At 45.9% G+C, this 19,232-nt stretch overlaps 1 long non-coding RNA gene across 2 annotated transcripts; it reads right to left on the reverse strand.

Moving 5' to 3' along the window:
* Positions 1 to 6,750: 6,750 nt before the first annotated feature.
* LOC120097836 (uncharacterized) lies at positions 6,751 to 15,086 on the reverse strand. 2 transcript variants are annotated; one of them, XR_005495645.2, is made up of 2 exons: positions 14,952 to 15,086; positions 6,751 to 7,678 (listed from the first exon to the last, which is right to left on the reverse strand). It is a non-coding gene; the product is annotated as an uncharacterized LOC120097836 (long non-coding RNA). The 2 variants fall into 2 exon arrangements; XR_010059363.1 differs by having other exon boundaries at positions 14,948 to 15,086.
* Positions 15,087 to 19,232: the final 4,146 nt, after the last annotated feature.

A 19,232-nucleotide genomic window follows, 5' to 3' on the forward strand; every position in this document is an offset into this window, starting at 1 on the left:
TGCAGATGGGCTGGGGAGATGGCTCAGTGGTTATGAGCACTGACTGCAACTTCCAGAGGTCCTGAGTTCAATTCCCAACAGCCACATGGTGGTTCACAACCACCTGTAATGGGATCTGATGCCCTCTTCTGGTGTATCTGAAGACAGCGACAGTGTACTCATAATACACTTAAAAAGAGGGAAAAGAGCTTCACAGCACTGTGTGGTACAGGAGGGTGGTCGCAGATGCTGATAATGTGCTAAATATTTAAGGAGACAGATATGGGGCTGGAGAGATGCTCAGTGGTTAAGAGCACTGACTGCTCTTTCAGAGGTCCTGAGTTCAATTCCCAGCAACCACATGGTGGCTCACAACCATCTGTAATGAGGTCTGATGCCCTCTTCTGGTATGTCTGAAGACAGCTACAGTGTACTTATATACAAATAAATAAATAAATCTTTAAAAAAAAAAAAGAAAACAAAAGCCAGGCACGTATATTATATGATTTACTATAAAATTGAAAAAATTTTTTAAAAAAAGGAGACAGATATGTGTATCCTGATTTAAGCATTGCTCAATGTATGCATAATCAAGACATCACCTCACCCCATACTATTTATACTGTGATTTAACCTTTAAAAGAAGGGACTAGAGAGATGGCTCAGTTGGGAAAGTGTCTGCTGAGCACAGGGACCAGAGTCCAGATCCCCAGTGCCACATAAAGGCCAGATGCAGCAGAGTTCTGTGACATCAGTGGGGTGTTGTGCAGAAAGAGGCAGATCCTTCCGGCTTGGGGCCAGCTTGTCTAGCCAAGTGGAGAACTCTGGACTCAGTAAAAGACTCTGTCTAAAAACAAGTAAATAAATGCAGTGGAAAATTGCTAAGGAAGACACCCAACATGCTCTCTCTCTCTCTCTCTCTCTCTCTCTCTCTCTCTCTCTCTCTCAATCTCTCTCTCTCTCTCTCAATATCTCTCTCTCTCTCTCTCTCTCTCTCTCACACACACACACACACACACACACACACACACACACACCATAAAGGTTTAAAAGAAAAAGAAACTTGACTCTAGGAAGCATTGCTCCTGGCTGCTAATCATTGACCTTTGCTGTGACTAAGTTAAAGACAGCAGAGTAAGGGCAGACAGGAAGCAATAAGGTAAAACAAAGACTTTTGTGCTGAGGGGTTTCCCTGTGAGGACAAACACTGAGATGTGCCAAAGGTCATGGGGTCCAACAACAGGGCATTCTTGGTATCTGGAGGATCAGATTACCGGGTCCCTGCTAAGCCCAGGATATTGGAGGAACTCAGGAGGGGAGCAAGACAGATCCACTGTATAGAAAGCCAAACCTCAGAGTTAGTAGATTCTACCTGAGGGCTGAAGTGCAGAGACAGCTGTGTAGTACAACCAATTTAAACTTTCCCCCAACTAGCTTACAAATAAACTGTCAGGGTCCATGACTCACTGAAGAATGACACCCCATATGTAGACGCAAAGAGTGTTTTATTCTGCAGACGTCCAGCGTGCTGGGGTCTCCCATTACCAGAATAGAGAGACACCCAAGTGAGCTCGCAGGGCCTGATTTAAAGCACATTAGGGAATTCCAGGGTAGGTGACCTGTATGAATCTGTTGGGTCCGTCTTCTATAGACATCCTGTTACCAGGGTGTGGAGGCTGGGAACCTGCTGAGGGAGTCTGGAAACTGTTGCTGGGGAGGTCTAGAAACTGCTACTGACTCATCATCCTTGCTTCAGGCCAGGTGGCCGGGTAGCTTCTGAGGCCTGGGCTTGCCTGGGCTTGCCCAGTTCTTGGAAACAGAGATTTAGGCCTAGTCTCCTGAACTACCAATTTAAAACCTGTCATGGAATCAGCCTAGCCTTCTCAAAATGAGACTCGGACCATGGTTATTTTACTTGGCTTTGACAATTACTGGGGTATCACCCCTAATCTACTCTTCTAACTGCCGGCCTGAATACCTCCCCAGCAGTGAACCCCAGATACTTGCTGTTTCTCCTGGCCATGTGCTCATGGTCCATCTCCCCTCAAGGCAGCTTCCTTATCCTCCGCTTCCTCTTCCTCCTCATCTCTTCTCTCTCTCTCCTCCACCCCCAACCAGGAAACTTAAAACCCACCGGTCTCTAATCTCCAGTAATTAGCTGTAGCCAATTTTATTTAACCGGTAGTTTTAAATTAAGGAACAAGTTTTGCATAACAGAGGCTGGTGAACGAGAGAATTCACTCGTAGGCATAGACCTTCCGGTACAGAATGTAGGAGTACAACACACAGCAACAGATCAAACAGGGGACTGAAAAGGGGCAAGGAAGATTATCCGGGGTGTCCTTTAACAGAGACACAAGGCAAGAAACGTGTCTGCAGGCTGTAGAGACAGCTTGGTGGACACCAAGGTATCCTGCCTTTGACTCTCAGCTTCCTACCTGGGAGGCCTTGGCAGAGGATTTCATGAGTTTAAGGCCAGCCTGGGCTACACAGCAAGGAGCAGACCAGCCAGATCTGCATCAGGAGGCTCTCATGAAAGAAGAAACAACCGTGTTTACACTTTTCTGGAACTGAAAGTTCGCACTTTGGCTTGTTTCCCTCTGGTGGGGAACCCAACCACGGTGACACCGACTTAGTGCTTTGAGCCCTGAGATCCATTTTTTTTTTTAAATTCTCACATACCTTTATTCCTTCTGCATAGGATCTTTTTTTATTTTCATCTTTTTTTTTCTTTTTTCTTTTTTTCGGAGCTGGGGACCGAACCCAGGGCCTTGCGCTTGCTAGGCAAGTGCTCTACCGCTGAGCTAAATCCCCAACCCCTTATTTTCATCTTTATTAATTTGGGTATTTCTTATTTACATTTCGATTGTTATTCCCCTTCCTCTCCCCTTCTATATGGGTATATGGGTGTTCTCCTCCCCATCTTCCCCCCATTATCGTCCTCCCCCCAACAATCACGTTCACTGGGGGTTCAGTCTTGGCAGGACCAAGGGCTTCCCCTTCCACTGGTGCTCTTACTAGGCTATTCATTGCTACCTATGAGGTTGGAGCCCGGGGTCAGTCCATGTATAGTCTTTAGGTAGTGGCTTAGTCCCTGGTGAGATCCACTTTTTAAATGCCCAGATGTTTTCAGTTTCTTTTTCTACCAAGAGGTCGCTGCTCCTCCACAGTTTGTCTTCATCAAAGAAGTCCGAGGGGACAGGAAGAGAGGATTAAGAACACTAGCAGGGAGCCCCTAGGCTCATAAATCACCAAGACTTATGCTTTTAATCTCAGGGGAGGGGCAGAGAGCTTGAGGCCAGCCTGATCTACATAGTGAATTCCAGGCCAGCCTGGGCTACGTGGGAAGACACTGTCTCTGAAAAGCAAATGGAGGAAAAAAGAACACAGGGAATAGATTTCTAAATTTGAGGTCAAGAGATGCTGTGTGGTTGGTTTTTCTGTCTGTTGGTTGGCTGGCTGGTTGGTTGGGTTTAGTTTAGTTTAGTTTTGTTTTGTATTTGAGACGGAGTTTCTCTATGTAGCCTTGGCTCTCCTGGAACTTGCTCTGTAGACCAGTGTGGCCTCAGACTCCTTGAGATCCGCCCGTCTTTGCCTCCAGAACGCTGGGATTAAAGGTGTGTGTTGAAGCTCAGTAGACTGATCAGGTTGAGGCTGAGTTGATGGCAGTCTTGTGCCCTGGCTCCTGAGCACACAGTTGCAAGTGCGCACCCCCATGCCCACACCCTCAGATTTCTCTTTGGACCACAGGGATGTAGAAGTCCGTACGGATCGCCTGTGTGCTGAATCCCCTACTTTGGGAAGAGCCCTCATTTGCCTTCGTCTTGGTTCCAAATGTCTCTAGACGCCTTAGAAGTAGTCTACTACTTGCTGTGTGCGCTGGGGAAATAAAATACAGTGCAAACTAATTTTACTAATGAGTAAAGCAAATTATAGCGCGAATTCCAGCGCCAGGTGATTTGCAATTATTCACTTGCTGTGTGTGCGCCTTCCATCGAGAACAGGGAAATGGCTGAGTGCAAGCCTTCGAAGACTAAAGGAGTGGATCATCCCTTCGATTGAGACCAACTCTTATCCCCTGAAGAAAAAAACCATGCCACCTGAAACACCCATAATTTTATTAAGGTAGGCTGTTCCCACTGAACAGCTGTTGAAGGGGATCGCTCCAATTCTTTTAAGCGTGATTTTTCCAGATGCGTAAGATGCTACACAGCTGGAGCCTCAGACGGAGAATAATTGCCACGAAGGAAACTGAGGAGACAAGAAGAGCCCAGGTTACAGAAAAAAAAGAAAAAGAGTAAGGGAGGGAGAGGAAGGCAAGATGGCATGCAGGTCAAGGGTCACAGAAGCCCGCTGTGAACTTACGGGAGCACCAAGCTATTCACTGTGCTTCCTCCAACTGCTCCCGGATGTGGAGCCATCGCGGTGAGCCTACAGCCCCTCGAGAAATAAGTCCCATGGATTATCCAGATCCCAGAAGGCCCTGACACCCAGCGGTGCAAGACAGCTCTGGGGTAAATGTCAATGAAAACCCAATACACTGTTACCCTGTCCTCTCAGATTTTGACCTCAGGCCTTTGCTTTATCTGTGTCCGGATGCCCAGGGGATTGAGGCAGAAGCGGTTTAGATGGGTGGAGGGCAGTTGGGGAAAAAGTAGGCTGGAGGTTTCTTAAGTCTTAGCACCGGGGACAAACCCAGCTCTGCACCTTACAGAGCACACACATCCCTAACTCGTCTAGGGGATGCTCGGTCTCCATGATGCAGAGTAAACCCGCCATTCTCTCCCAGCCGAGTCACGTGCAGGTACAGAAGGCATCTGTTTTTAAACGTTCGGTCACATAAGTTAACTCAAGCCGCAGCACTTAATTTGGAAGGAAATTGGGTTGGGTCTGAATAATTGAAGATAAGTGGAGGAACATTTTAGTAGACCTCAGTAAATTTCCTCATTGTTCCCGGGGCCATTAGTGCTCACTCTGGTTGGACCCATCGCGACCGCTGGATGCGGAGGGCTGCTTAGTAACTTAGTAACGCTCACAGAGCCATTGTCCTGGCCGAAAGCTGCTGCGGTGGTTAAAATGGCTTCCCTCCATCTTCCTCAACCCCGGGTTTCTGCCATCAGAACTGGTGATAAAATAAGGTTTTCCGACAGTGACACCGGCCTCCACTGGTATGGCTGCACCGACAGTGGACTTGCACCTCCGGCACCACCACCACCACCACTTGTACGGTACAAATGTCTGCTACTGTTACTTCTATATTGAGGTCCCTTCATCTTCAGCAGCTGGATCTCCAGCCTCCCTGCCAACCGGCAGAAAACAGTATGAAAGAGCAAACCCCAGGAGACTGCTTTTCTCTTCTCCCCATACTCCATTGAGAGAACTCAGTTAATATCCTGACCACACCCAAGCACAGGGCATCAGGTTTCAAGTCTGGCTGGGCATGGAGGAGGAAATGCTCCCTGGACCAAGACTGTCTGTGCTTCACGCACATGTACGTGTTCATGTCGTAGAGAACGAGGATACATTTGCAAACTGGTATCGAGGAAGATTTCTCTTAGACTGAAAATGAGGGTGAAAGATCAGCTTTGTAAAATAAAAGCGAAGACGCCATTTTAAATGTTTCAAACATAAGAAGCCAGGAGGTGACTTATAGTGTGGGACTATTAATACTCAAGTAAGTACCACTACAGGATATGAAAGACCCAAATGACCCACGAATGTAAGAAAAGTGTGTACCAGGCCCAGCAGGAGTTCATTTCTTTCTCACAAAACAGCACTGGATGCATGGGCAAGCTGGTGGCACAATCCATCAGGTTAGCAACATGTGGTTTCCATGGTTACCCGGGGAGTCACCTCATTCTTGCTGAGCAGGAAGAAGCCAGGTAGATGAGGAAGGTTTTCTTTTCTTTTTTTTTTTTCTTTTTTGATTTATTTATTCTATATAAGTATACTGTAGCTGTCTTCAGACACACCAGAGGAGGGCATCAGATCCCATTACAGATGGTTGTGAGCCACCATGTGGTTGCTGGGAATTGAACTCAGGACCTCTGGAAGAGCAGTCAGTGCTCTTAACCACTGAGCCATCTCTCCAGCTCGATGGGGAGGTTTTACGGGCCATACTGGAAGTAGTATTCCATCGTAGAATATGTACATATATGTATCTGTACATAGTCTAGTACTAGAATGTATAGAAGTATATACTTTAATACTAGAAGTCGTATTATAGCAGCTTCGGATAAAACTCAAGTAAGGCCAGGCACAGTAGTGCTTGCCTTTAATCCCAGTGATCAGGAGGCAGAGGCAGGAAGCTCTCTATGAGTTTGAGGGCAGCCTGGTCCATAGCAAACTCCAAGCCAGCCAAGGCTGTATCGATCGAGCCCCAGTCTCAAAGGTTATAAGCAACTCTCAACTATGTGACCAAACCGGACAGAAAGCAGGGCAGGCGACCACGGACCCAGGTCAGCTCTAGTGTTCCTTGCCGTGGGCGATTTGCAGACCTGAAGAGAGAGCTGACGAAAAGATTTCAGTAAATTCCAAGACCCATACAGTGGCTGCCTTCTCCCGTGCCCAAATCTCATACAAAGTCCGGTTTTCATGCCTGTTTCTGCAGCAGAAACAGTAACATTGGAGCAAAGCCAAGGTCAGCATGGCCCCTGCACACACAGATTCCTGTGTGTTCCGTGCTTTCTCACACAAACACTAGGAGGGGAAAGGGGTTAAAAGAAGCTCAACCAAATCTGAGAATTAAAAAAAAAAATCATAGAAACCCACTCCATTATAAGCTAACTTTAATTTTTTTTAAGGAGATATTAGTATTAGAAAGTACTCTGAATGAGTGGTCAGCACTGCTCCCAGAAGTCAATGGTTCTCAGTAAAAAATTCTCATCCCAAGTGAGGGATACCTCCCCATGAGCTGTTGGTGAGGGAGCCTGAGGTAGAAACTTAAGGGTTCTTTGGAAAGTTGGTTGGGTGGTGTTTTGCTGGGCAAATACGTGAAGGAACTTTTCATTAGAGTGGACACAGGTGAAAGGCTAAGGCAGACTCGTGAGGGAACGTTTCACTGAAGCAGGCACAGGAGAGAGGAGGTTCTGCAAATCAAGCTGGTGAAAGGACACGTGGTGAAGGATTCTTTGCTAACGACATCCACGTATTGGTCCTCCTTACATGTGTAGCTGAGCTGCATTTGTCAGAACTCCATAGAACCTTCCGATGCTGTGCTGCAGTTGTTCCCGATTCCGAGGACTCGGGCTGATTGGATGCACGTGCTGGGGTGAGGCACGTGGAGGACACGTGATGTTTGCAGTAGATAATTAGGACTCCACGGAGTGGCTGAGCTTATCTTGCTGCTACAGCTGGCTGTGCAATGCTTGTGGGTCTCCTCTTCCCTGATCTTCACTTCCCTGAGAGAGGCACAGCTGAGAGCTTCTCCTACTGTCCCTGCTGCTGACTGGAGCAGAGGCTGAGGCCTGGCTGTCTCTGCTAGGTCCTGTCACTGCTGTTGCTAACCTGACTATCAAACTAGACTGTTGGTGCATCCGTGAGGTGTTTGCCAGTTGATTGAGCCGCCGCCTGCCGACCTGTGAACCAAACTGCTGATTTCCAGACAGCACAGACGGGAGTTGCTCCAAAGAATCTTTCTAAACAGGTCCAATTCCCTGCTCCCGTCCTTTCTTTCCCACTACCTCTGGTGGGCGGTGAACTACAAAGGAAGATAAAGTGTTTAAGAACCATCATTAAAAATAGGATTTGAAAAAAATTAAAGTTACAGGAGCCTGCAGAGACTCCCTATTGTAGCAGAGCCCATGTCACTGTCTAGCCGAACTGTACAGTAGAACTTGGTGCTCCTGACCCCCACTCTCTGGATGGATACAGGATACAGAAAGCAAACGAGCTGAGCTGGAAGTGTCTTCCCTGCTAGTTCTCATTCAGAGCTGGAAGGTGCTCTGTGGGCTGCGAGGGAAGGAAAGCCATTAGCAACCACACCCGGCATCCTGCAACAGTGACCACCAGCGAGATGAGCCCTGGTCCAGTGCCGACACAAATGTCCCCGGGAGAACCACCCACTTCCAGCGTGGATTTAAGGCCTCCTTCATAGAAAGGAATCCATGCCTGGTGCTGTGGAACTGATCAAACTAGAGACGTCACAGGCCCTTTGGAGAACCCACCACTGATGCTATGCCAGGTAGATGCGTTCGTTAATCTGCCTTCTCGTCATTTGTGCTTAAACCTGTAGACTAGGGTAGCTCTAAGCCTTGAGCAGAGAAGCCTCTTGTGGGCCAAAGTACCGAGAATAAGTCAATGCGGCCTGCTCAGCCCCAGGCAGGACATCTGCATCGCTCTCTCTGAGACCCAGAGAGCATTGCAGAAGAGGGGTGGGAAGGCTGTGGGAGCCGAAGGATATGGAGGAGTGCAGTGGGCTCCATCACCTGGGTGTGACTCGGCCACTTCAGTCACAAACAAGGCAACTGTGGCTGCCACACAAGACCTGGCTTGAGGAGGGGGAAGAGGAACAGGAGGGGAGAGGGGAGGGGGAGGGGATGGGATGTGGCAGAAAGCAAGGAGATAACAGGGCACTGCAAACCAATATGCAGTCAAGAAAATGTTTTAAAAATTCACTTATGGGTTGGAGAGATGGCTCTGCAGTTAAGAGCATTTGCTGCTCTTGTGGAAGACGGGAGTTCAGTTCCCAGCACCTACAGGATGGTCTCACAACCATTTGTGACTCCAGTTCCAGGGGGATTCCAGGACCTCTTCTGACTTCCAGTGGCACCAAGCACACCCATGATATACATACATACATACATATGCATATATACACATACATAAATACATGTACATACACATTCAACACACATACATAATATACTCATACATACACACATACATATACATTCATACACACATACATAATATACACATACATACCCACATACATACATATATACACATACATACACATTCATACACACACATACATACATACATAGGAATGAAGCACTCATGCACAAGAAAATAAATAAATCTAAAAGAATATTTTCAAACCCAGTTTGAAAGACTGCACTTCCAGAAGCCCTTTCAGAAAATTCTCCTGTCCCAAGTTTTTAAATGTAGGAAAGGTGGAGTTGGTGCTTATCTATAATGCCAGCCCTTTGGAGGCCTTCCCGGTCTACACAGTGAATCCTAAGAGATCCTGTCTCAGAAAGAGAGAGAGAGAGAGAGAGAGAGAGAGAGAGAGAGAGAGAGAGAGAGAGAGAGAGCGCTCAGAAGAGGGAGAGGGGAGAGAGGGAGAGGGAGAGACGGAGAGAGGGAGAGTCAGTCAACCCTCCAGTGTCTCTTGAGAGGGTCATTTTGGTCCCCAGGAGAAATCAGAAATGGAAAATAAAAGATGCTTGTAAGTAGGGAGATTTCTCTGTGTGGCCCTGTGAGTTTCTCGAGGATGTCACACTGATGTCAGTCTTTGTTAAGTTGCTGGTCAGACCTTTGCAGAGTCCTTTGCAGAGCACACTGTTAGAGAAGCGGTTCGTTCCTGTCTGCCCTGCTCTGCTGAGGCCGTTCCCACACTGGGAGAGAAGAAGAAAGCAGATGCACTGTGCCTCTTCCCCATCCACCCTCGTAGGCACCAGGAGGGATAAAAAGAAGAAAGAAATCGATTTTTAGTTTTACAAGGGAGAAGGCGATTTGGAAGAAAATATTTTAAGTGCCTATTTGAATTCAAACCACATAGTAACAGTTCCATGCGCCCATTAGTTGTTCCAAGAATCTCCTCCAGATGTTAGCATTTGCTTATGTGAACTTTTTGTCTTAAGGAGATTCACAAATAAAAGTCGCTCTGCATTTCACTGCAGTTAACCCAGAAAGCAGATCATTGCAACCCGTGGTCATATTTGACAAGTAACGGATTCATTTTTACCATGGGAAACTCAGGACTTTGGATGCAATAAATGTCCCATGATTTTATGCAGATTTCAGTCCCCACTAAACCCAGAACAGGAGGTCCGAATGGCACCCCCAGACAACCGAAGATCAACAGAGCGTGAGCAAAGACATCGTAACAAGCCATGGACTTCGGGTTCCAAAAATGAGAGGCGAATGACCTCAGACTCAAGAAGAATGGGGAAAAGGTTCCAATGTCATCACAGCTGCTCCTCTGTTGTCTCCAAGCCCCACCGTGGCTCGTTGTGATAGCTAGAGACCCAGATTTCAGGCAGAAAAGAAAAAAAAAAAAAGAAAAAAGAAAATGTGCCCAGGGAACCAGAGAGGACCAGAGAGGACCAGAGAGGACCAGAGAGGTATGGGAGAAAATGAAACACAGGGAAGCCAGCACACCTATCTTCTGTGGGTCCCCGGCTTACCCCAAAGCTCACACAGGAAACACTTCATAGACAGTGCCCCCCATAAGTTGCTTCTTTAACTGCATGCTTTTTAAGTGATTAAAATATCAATTCTAAGTAGGATGTAAGACATTATGCAACTGTCATATAATTCCTAACAAAACTACTGGGGAGAAATACGGTGCCAAACTCCTTTATCCCCAAATCCCTAACCCAAAGTGCCCCAAAATCCAGAACTTTTCTGAGCTCCCAATGTTACCTACAAATGGAAAACTTAACATCTCACATTGAGCGAGAGGTCACAGTAAACACAGAAGCATACTAAAACTAAAAATTCTTTATAAAAGTATACTCAGCTACAAGTACAGGGTATATTTGAAACAAAAGAATTTTGCCTACTTGTGTTTATTTCAATTTATCTTGTACAAATAGTCTAAGCTCCAAAACATTTATGGCTTACACACCTTGGACAAGGAATGCTATTACCAAAAAATTTATATATTATATAAAGTTATATATATAACTTTGAATGAGAATATGTGTATATGTATGTTCATAATAAAACCTATTACTTTATATGCCAAATTAATAATAATAATAATAATAGTTTAATCAAAGAAAATGTAGCCTGCAAGAGGGCTCAGGAGGTAAGAGTGCTTGCTACCAGGCCTGAGGGTCCAAGTTCAATCCCTGGGATCCACACAGTAGAAGCAAAGAACTAACTACAAGTTATCTTCCGACCTCCATACATGCACCACGGCATGAGTACACACACATGAAATAAATGAATGTAATAAAAATATAAGCAATCAAGTCCACAATGGATAAAGTAAACACGATAATAAAACATGTTTGAAAAAAAAAAAACCCAGAAGAAAACAGAATAAAAGGGAAATAGAATTAAAATTCAGAGGGGAAAGCCAGAGAGCAGGTAATAAGATCAATTCTGCATGCAGATATATCATTTAAAAAATGTAAGTCTTTTTTTTTTTTTTTTTTTTGGTTCTTTTTTTCAGAGCTGGGGACCGAACCCAGGGCCTTGCGCTTCCTAGGCAAGCGCACTACCACTGAGCTAAATCCCCAGCCCCAAAAAATGTAAGTCTTAAATCAAGTGTAAATGTTTTAAACACACCAATGAAAAGGCAGAAATCTGGAAGGACTCAAGTAGATTTAAAAATAAATATAAACATGAGATTTTATTGCCTGAAGAAAAAAACTCACATCCACTTGTCTTCTGACCTGGGCACATGCATCTCAGTCTCTCTCTCTCTCTCTCTCTCTTTCTCTCTTTCTCTCTCTCTCTCTCTCTCTCTCAAACACCACTGATAATAAGTAAAGAATTTATAACTGTGAGCTCAAAGCGGAACTGCTCTACAGAGCAAGTGTTCCAGGCCAGCCAGGACTATGACGTGAGTGAGACTTTGTCTCAATCAATCAATCAATCAATCAACTTAAAAAGAAAAAGTCATCCTGGTGGGCAGTGATGGCACACACCTTTAATCCTGGCATTCAAGAGGCAGGGGCAGAAGGGTCTCTGAGTTCACGTCTAGTGTGGTCTACAGAGCAAGTTCTAGGAAAAAGAGTCTCAAATTAGAAATTGAAGATGATGTCACCTGAGACAGAAGTAAACTGCACTAGGGTACTTTGAATGAGAATGGCCTCCATAGGTTCCTGTGTTTGGTCTTCAGTTGGTAGAACTGTTTGGGAAGGATTAGGAGGTGTGGCCTTGTTGGAGGAAGTGTGTCACAGGCTTTGAGATTTCAAAAGCCCCTACCATTCCCAGTTATTTCTCTCTTGTGCATGGGTTCTCTTTTTCTCTCTCCTCTCTATCCTCTGTCTCTGTCTCTGTCTCTGTCTCTGTCTCTCTCTCTCTCTCTCTCTCTCTCTCTTTTTCTCTCTCTCTCTCTCTCCATTTCTCTGTCTCTCTCTGTCCTGCCTTTGTGGATCAGAAATAAGGTCTCAGCTCTAGCCCACTCTAGACCACTCTAGACCACTCTAGCCCCATGCTTGCCTGCCGCTGCTGTGGTCTTTGCCATGATGGTCAGGGACTCACCCTCTGAAGCCATACGCTCCAAATAAACTGTTCTATAAGTTGCCTTGGTCATGATGTCTTAGCCCAGCAATAGAACAGCGACTGAAACACCAATGTGCAAAGAAAGGGAATGGTAAAGTTAAAAGCCGGAATCATTGAAATTGACAACAGGGAAGTAATGGAGAGAGATCAATGAAACAGAGAGAGAAGGAGAGAGAGAGTGAGAGAGCAAGAGAGAGAGAGAAAGAGAGGCGTGTCTAATAAGAGATCAGTGTTTCTAGCAAAACTGGACAGTGGCCAACAAAACTGACATGCTTCCAGGAAGACTGACCAAGAACCAGAGAGGTCAAAGGACACCAGTACCAGGTGTGAGGAGAAGGATGTGACTGCAGAGTCTGCGGCTCAAAGAACAACAGGGATCTAAAGCACCTGCACCCACAAAGGCTCAAGGCTTGGGTGAAATGCAGCATTTTTTAAAATACCAGTTAACGACTTTGCTGGTAGTGAAGGGAGACAGCCCATAGGAAATGCGGTTCCTGGCTTCACGTCCTCTGAAAAGGCAGCTCAGAACCCTTCGCTGAAGGACTCTACCCAGACCAATCAAGGGGACAAACACAAACTCTGCACGAGTCTTTCCAGAATGTAGAAAAGAGAAGAGGCACGTTTCCTGATGCCGGGATTAATCTGGAACTAAAGCCTAAGAAATTACAAGGGAAGAAGACAGTCCACCATGGGGCCAGGAAGACGGCTCGGTGGTTAAGAGCAGCCACTGCTTCTGTGGAGAATCTGGCTCCTGTTCGCAGCATCCGCATGGGGCTCACAGCTGCGTGCAACTCCGGTTCCAGAGGATCCAATGCCTCCCCCTGACCTCCACGGCACACGTGTGGCAGACAAACACACACACACACACACATAAAATGAAATAGATACTTTAAAAAGCAAACAATCTGCCTTGTGGATATTTTCCAAAACACTCAACAAAATATTAAAAGACTGAACTTAGCAATAAATTAAAGTAGCACCCTATCTCGAAACACGGGAAACAATCAGTGTGACTCACCATTACAACATGCTAAGGACAAAGCCGAATGATCCTACTAAATTATACGAACGCTCACTTGACAGCCCAGCCTTCATTCGTGGTAAGAATTCTCAGCAGTGTAGAAATAGAATGGCGGGGTTGGGGATTTAGCTCAGCGGTAGAGCGCTTGCCTAGCGATCGCAAGGCCCTGGGTTCGGTCCCCAGCTCCGAAAAAAAAAAAAAAAAGAAAAAAGAAATAGAATGGCGGTAGTTCCTTAAGCATGGCTGGTGGGTAGACTCGAACTTAAAACCCTCCCTCCTCAACCTTGTGAGAGCTGCTTATCATCACATACTATCAGCCACCGCTCCAGGCTGTGGACTTCTGGGTTCCAGAACTAATAACGTGTGGTTTAAAGTATGAGGGCTACTGCATACTGCTCTTACAGAGAACCAGCATTTGGATCCCAGCATCCATATGGCCGCCCAATACCACCTGTAACTCCAGTCCCAAGGGGATCAGTTGCCCTCTTCTGACTTCTGGGAGCTCCTGCGCGCATATGGTAAATAAACCCGTCCAGGCACACATGTGGTTTTTTAAAATGTGTGCATTTGTATGTATTTGGGTGTTTTGCTTGCATGTATGTCTGTGCAGCATGTGAGGAAGCCAGAAGAGAGCACTGGAGCCCTGAGTCTGGGGTTACAGATGGCCGTGAGCTGTCCTCTACAAGGAAGGCCAGGGCTCTTCACTGCTGAGCCATATCTCCAGCCCCTACATCGTTTTTTTGAAACCTTAAAGTATATTTTTGAGATTTTGGCGTATCTCAGCGGTAAAGCATCTGCCTACCATGTTCAATAGGTAATACCAGTAAAGAGAGAAACAAAGTTATTATTTAAGCACCAAGTCTGTAAGTGTTGCTAACTGTGTTAGCCGCACATAGCAGAGATGTCTACGTAACCTGACACCTCAGGGAGCCAGGCTGATGGCTTTCTCTTCTAAGAACAAAACAGAGATGTCTGTAGCCATTAACACAAAAGCAACTTAGCCAATCTGTTCTATAGATGGTATTCTCCCAACACACACACACACACACACACACACACACACACACACACAGCATACCTATTGTCTAAAGGTCTCAGTTAATTATACTTTTAACCACTGAGTCGTCGCTCCATTCCCTAAAGGTCTCCATTAAACCGCTTTCACCTAAGTTATCAAAGTTGTCCCTCAGTTCACCAGGCATATACAAAGGCTTATAAGCACAGTGAGGCAAAGGACAGGGAACCAAGTTCACCCCGAGAACATGAGACCTGCCTGAAACAAAGTTTGAAAAGGGAGAAGGATTTCAGTGAGCTCCTGTGAACACTACCACCACGTTCTTCTAAGGGCCAAGGTTCACTCAATGGCGCTTTCCAACCCCAGTATGCTCTCTGGTCCTAACATTACCGGAGCCCTAAAGGGGGGACGGACAGACCATGATTAAAATGCAGAAGGCTTCTCAGAACCCTCAGTTGTGACTCGTTTGGAGATGGTTCCTTCCCCACATAAGTCAGCAATTTAGAACGACATACTCCACTTCACACCTACTTTCTGAGGAAGAGTCTTCTGTAAATCATGCAGACAGCATGGGGCTGTTACGTGGTCTGCTCTGCCTGTGGTAGGTGGGATCCGCAGTACTGAGCGTCCCAGCAAGCCGGCTCAAGGACATCAAGATTATGTTCTGTGGCTGTTTTCTCCTAAGGCTCTTAAAACAATGCCTGGCTCTGTTTCCCCACTCTCTAGTTCCCTTTTACAACAATGTAACAATAGTTTAGTAGCACTGTGTACTGTCACTTCCCTTAGCAGATACCAGGACCTGCTGAGTAATTACAGAATAACCCCATAATGAAATGCGGTGGAGACTTCTAATTAAATTTTAACGTTGCCTAGAATGATTCTATTTTAAAACGAGAATTTTCCAGCGGGGTGTTCTAATGGCTTATCAGAATGCATAACCTACCCCCCAAAAAAACTCTGGAGATGGACAATGCCTATTATTAGCACCAGTGGGTACATGTGTGGAGACATTTATAGTCAAAATTATACAGTACGCCTACATGGTTGACCTACAATAGCAGAGGAGAATGCTGTAACAATGGGGACAGATACTTGTGAAAGCTCCTATCTTGGTTACTCATCAATGTGCCAGCCATAAATGAGCTCAAAAACCTCTGCTCTGGGCATGGATAGATTCACACAGTCAAACAGGAGCCCACAATACCTGCCCCGTCCTACAGCCTACAAAACCTCACTGGCCCCAATGGCACGTTCTGCCATTTTTGATTAGACCCATCCACATTCTGTTCTGTCTGTCTCCATTCACACATCTCTTCTGGGCTTTTACTGAAAATCCCTTTGGTGTTGACTGAGGTTAGACATGGTGAACAGCTCCTGCTGGGTCTCCTTTCCTTGTGAGAGAAGACTAGATCATCTCTTCTCCTTTTACCTCCGTGCAGTGAAGTCGTGCCTGCATTTTCTGCTGGAATTGGCTGTAGCCTAGCTACCAGAGTGATCAGCAGCGTTTGAGGAGAGCTTACTTGGACAGATACCGAGGGTTCTCAGTGCCACCCACCTGCTCCAGTGTCCAGGCCCATTGCTGGCAAGTGTATCTCTCTGTTATCTTCCCAGAGGACAACACTGAATCACTGTCTCGTTTGCCACAGAGGAGGTTAGGACACTGCTGGGTGGCAACTGGTCTTTAGACTGCACATAAACCATACACACAAACACACATATATACACACCACACATATACACACACACCATAAACACAAGCACACACATGTACACACCATACACACATTCACACACTCACACACACACATACCATACATACACACAAGCACACATATATACACCACACACACACACACAACATACACACAAGCACACAGCATACACACAAGCACACACATATATACCACACACACACACCATACACACAAGCACACACATATATACACCACACACACATATACAACACACACACGCGCGCACACGCACACACACTCACACACACACACACTGTCATGGGAGGTCTTCATAGCCATCAGAGGCCCACAGAGACCCACCCAGTCAGCCCTCAGGTGTTCCCACCGTGGTCTCTCTAGACGGTTTCCTTTCTTTCCCTTTCTTCTCTCTCTTTCATGCATCCCAAGACCATTCCTCACATGCATTAAATCCTCACATGTATCCAAGAGGCCTAACCTAAGCCTCTGCCTGTAGACAGAGATGGCCACCAACCAGGAGTAATATGAAAGTAGTAGTTGTTCTAAGATTGAGTCTCATGTAGCACAGGCTAGGCCTCCAGTTTGCTCTGTAGGAGAGGGTGGTTTTAAAGTCCTAATCCCTCTGCCTCTGCTTCCCAGCACTGGAATTATATGCATGCACCACCACTCCTAATTTTTTGCAGTGTTGGGGGACAAAGCCATGCCTCACACCCACTAAGCAAACATTCTAACGAATGAGTCACACTCCTAGGCCCCTAGGAGTTAAATATATTCTTTCTATTTTGGGCTGATGCAGTTTTATTTTGAGACCATGAGAATCTGAGATAACGGAAATTCCAGGGAAGTTATGCCAGATATCTGCCCAAAATGTGTTGGTTTTAACTTAGCCCAACCAGCATGCAAGCCAAGCCTGATAGGTGGCTGTGAGAGACCCCGCTGGAGACCTGAGCAGCTCGGCTCCCCAGGGTCACAAAGAAGACTTAGTGTTGCTACAGTGAAGAACTAACCGAAATGAATGTAAACACCTCGATTCTGAATATGTCACCTATATCTATATCGTGGGGAGCGAGGCCATTCTAATCATTCCAGGATGCTCAGACATTGCACTGAAGCCCGTATCCTCAGATACTCATTTCCAGCCACAGAGGAATGCCTGGTGACCCCCAAGTCCCTCATAGTAGGGGTTAGGGGTGGTAAAAAGCAGGAGAATGGAAAGAGAGAAAACTAATAAACTCTTTGTTTATTGGGCTAAATTGAAAATGATAATTTCCCAAGAATGTTACCGGGCTAGTTAGTACAAAGAGTATCAATCAATCCCTTAGACATTTAACTCCGAAACATAGTAACCAGTAAGGAAATGACAACAGGGCCTGAGAGAGCTCAGTGGTTAAGAGGACCAACTGCTCTGCTCTTCCAGAGGTCCTGAATTTGATTCCCAGCACCCACATGGTGGCTCACAACCATCTGTAATGGGATCTGATGCCCTCTTCTGGTGTGTCTGAAGACAGCTACGGTGTACACATATACATGAAATAAATAAATCTTTTTAAAAAGAAAAAAGAAAATAACAACAAATGTGAGAAAATAATCACACCAGGGAGATCCCAAGAGAAGCCACTTGGAGTACAGTAGAAGGTGACAGAGAAGATAACTCCTGAGAAAGGCTAGCCACAGTTCTTCCCTCCGACTCTCAGAGAAGCTGCATCCACCACTTGCTGAACCTTTCTACATTTCCTTCCTCCTAGGAAGCAGACTGGTCATTTATTGGCAAAGACCTTGGTATAGTAAAACTATTGATTACTGGTTGATTATGGTAAACAAATAGATGGTGACATTTTTCTATTTTTTTATCATTAACAATGTGTTTTTGCTACCAAAATTAGCGTTCCATCTAATAGACATCGTGAGAGCCAGGTGTGGGTATCAGTCTGTGAGTTTCTCTAGATTCCATACCCTCCCCAAAACCTTATATAAGGGTACTGCCTGTGCTCTTGGCTACCTACAGAACTTGATGGTACGATCCTATTAAAGACACCACATATTTGAGTCACAGGAAAATAAGAAATCAGGGGCTGGAGAGATGGCTCAGCAGTTAGGAGCACTGACTGCTCTTCCAGAGGTCCTGAGTTCAATTCCCAGTAACCGCATGGTGGCTCACAACCATCTATAATTGAATGGAATGCCCTCTTCCGGTGTGTCTGAAGACAGCTACAGTGTATTCAACATATATATAAAAGGAAGAAAAGAGAGAGAGAGAGAGAGAGAGAGAGAGAGAGAGAGAGAGAGAGTGAGTGTAAGAAATCAAACTGGTACAGGCCTGAAAACTTCATCCTCTTTGGCCTACCTGGGAGGTGCTTGCTATAAGTGGCAAATAGTAACAGTCTTATCCAGTAAGCTAAACAATGACTGACTTTATTTGCAAAGAGATGGTAATTAATATAGAGACCCATAACGGGTCAACATGACACGAGTGGGAGAATACAGAATGCTGGGTGATAACTGGAGTACCTAGACCATACCGTGTCTTTTATCAATGTTGCTGTGATAAAAGCACCGGCCCAAAGCAACCTGGGTAAGGAAAGGGCTTGTTGGACTCCTAGGTTATAATCCATCAGCAGGGAAACTGAGGCAGGAATGAACACAGAGACCATGGAGTAGCTCTGCTTATTAAACTTGCTTCCTTATAGAATCCAGAATTATCTGCCTGAGGGGTGGAACCACCCACAGTACACCCTGAACCCTCCAACGTCAGTCATAAATCAAGAAAATGTCCACAGACACGCCTGCAGGCCAGGGTAACGACCGCAGCACCCGACCGAGTTCATCCCTTCTATGTGACTCTGGTTTGTGTCAAATTAACAAAATCTGACCACCACGGGCAAAGAGGAGGCAGGACAACTGTAAAAGCCAGAGGCAGTGATGACCTCGAAGAAATGTTGTCTTCTGGACAGGATGTGGCTATAGCGCACCAGCGGCACAACAGTGGTGAGCATGCGCAGATTGAACAAGGTCAAGCCAGATCCAAGTGTGGGTCCGGAGAGCATTGTGAAGGACATCACCTAGCTGAGGAGTTAATGGTGGTTGCCCTCGGAGATGGGTG

The sequence above is a fragment of the Rattus norvegicus genome, chromosome 17 (assembly GCF_036323735.1).
Source record: "Rattus norvegicus strain BN/NHsdMcwi chromosome 17, GRCr8, whole genome shotgun sequence".
NCBI lineage: Eukaryota > Metazoa > Chordata > Mammalia > Rodentia > Muridae > Rattus > Rattus norvegicus.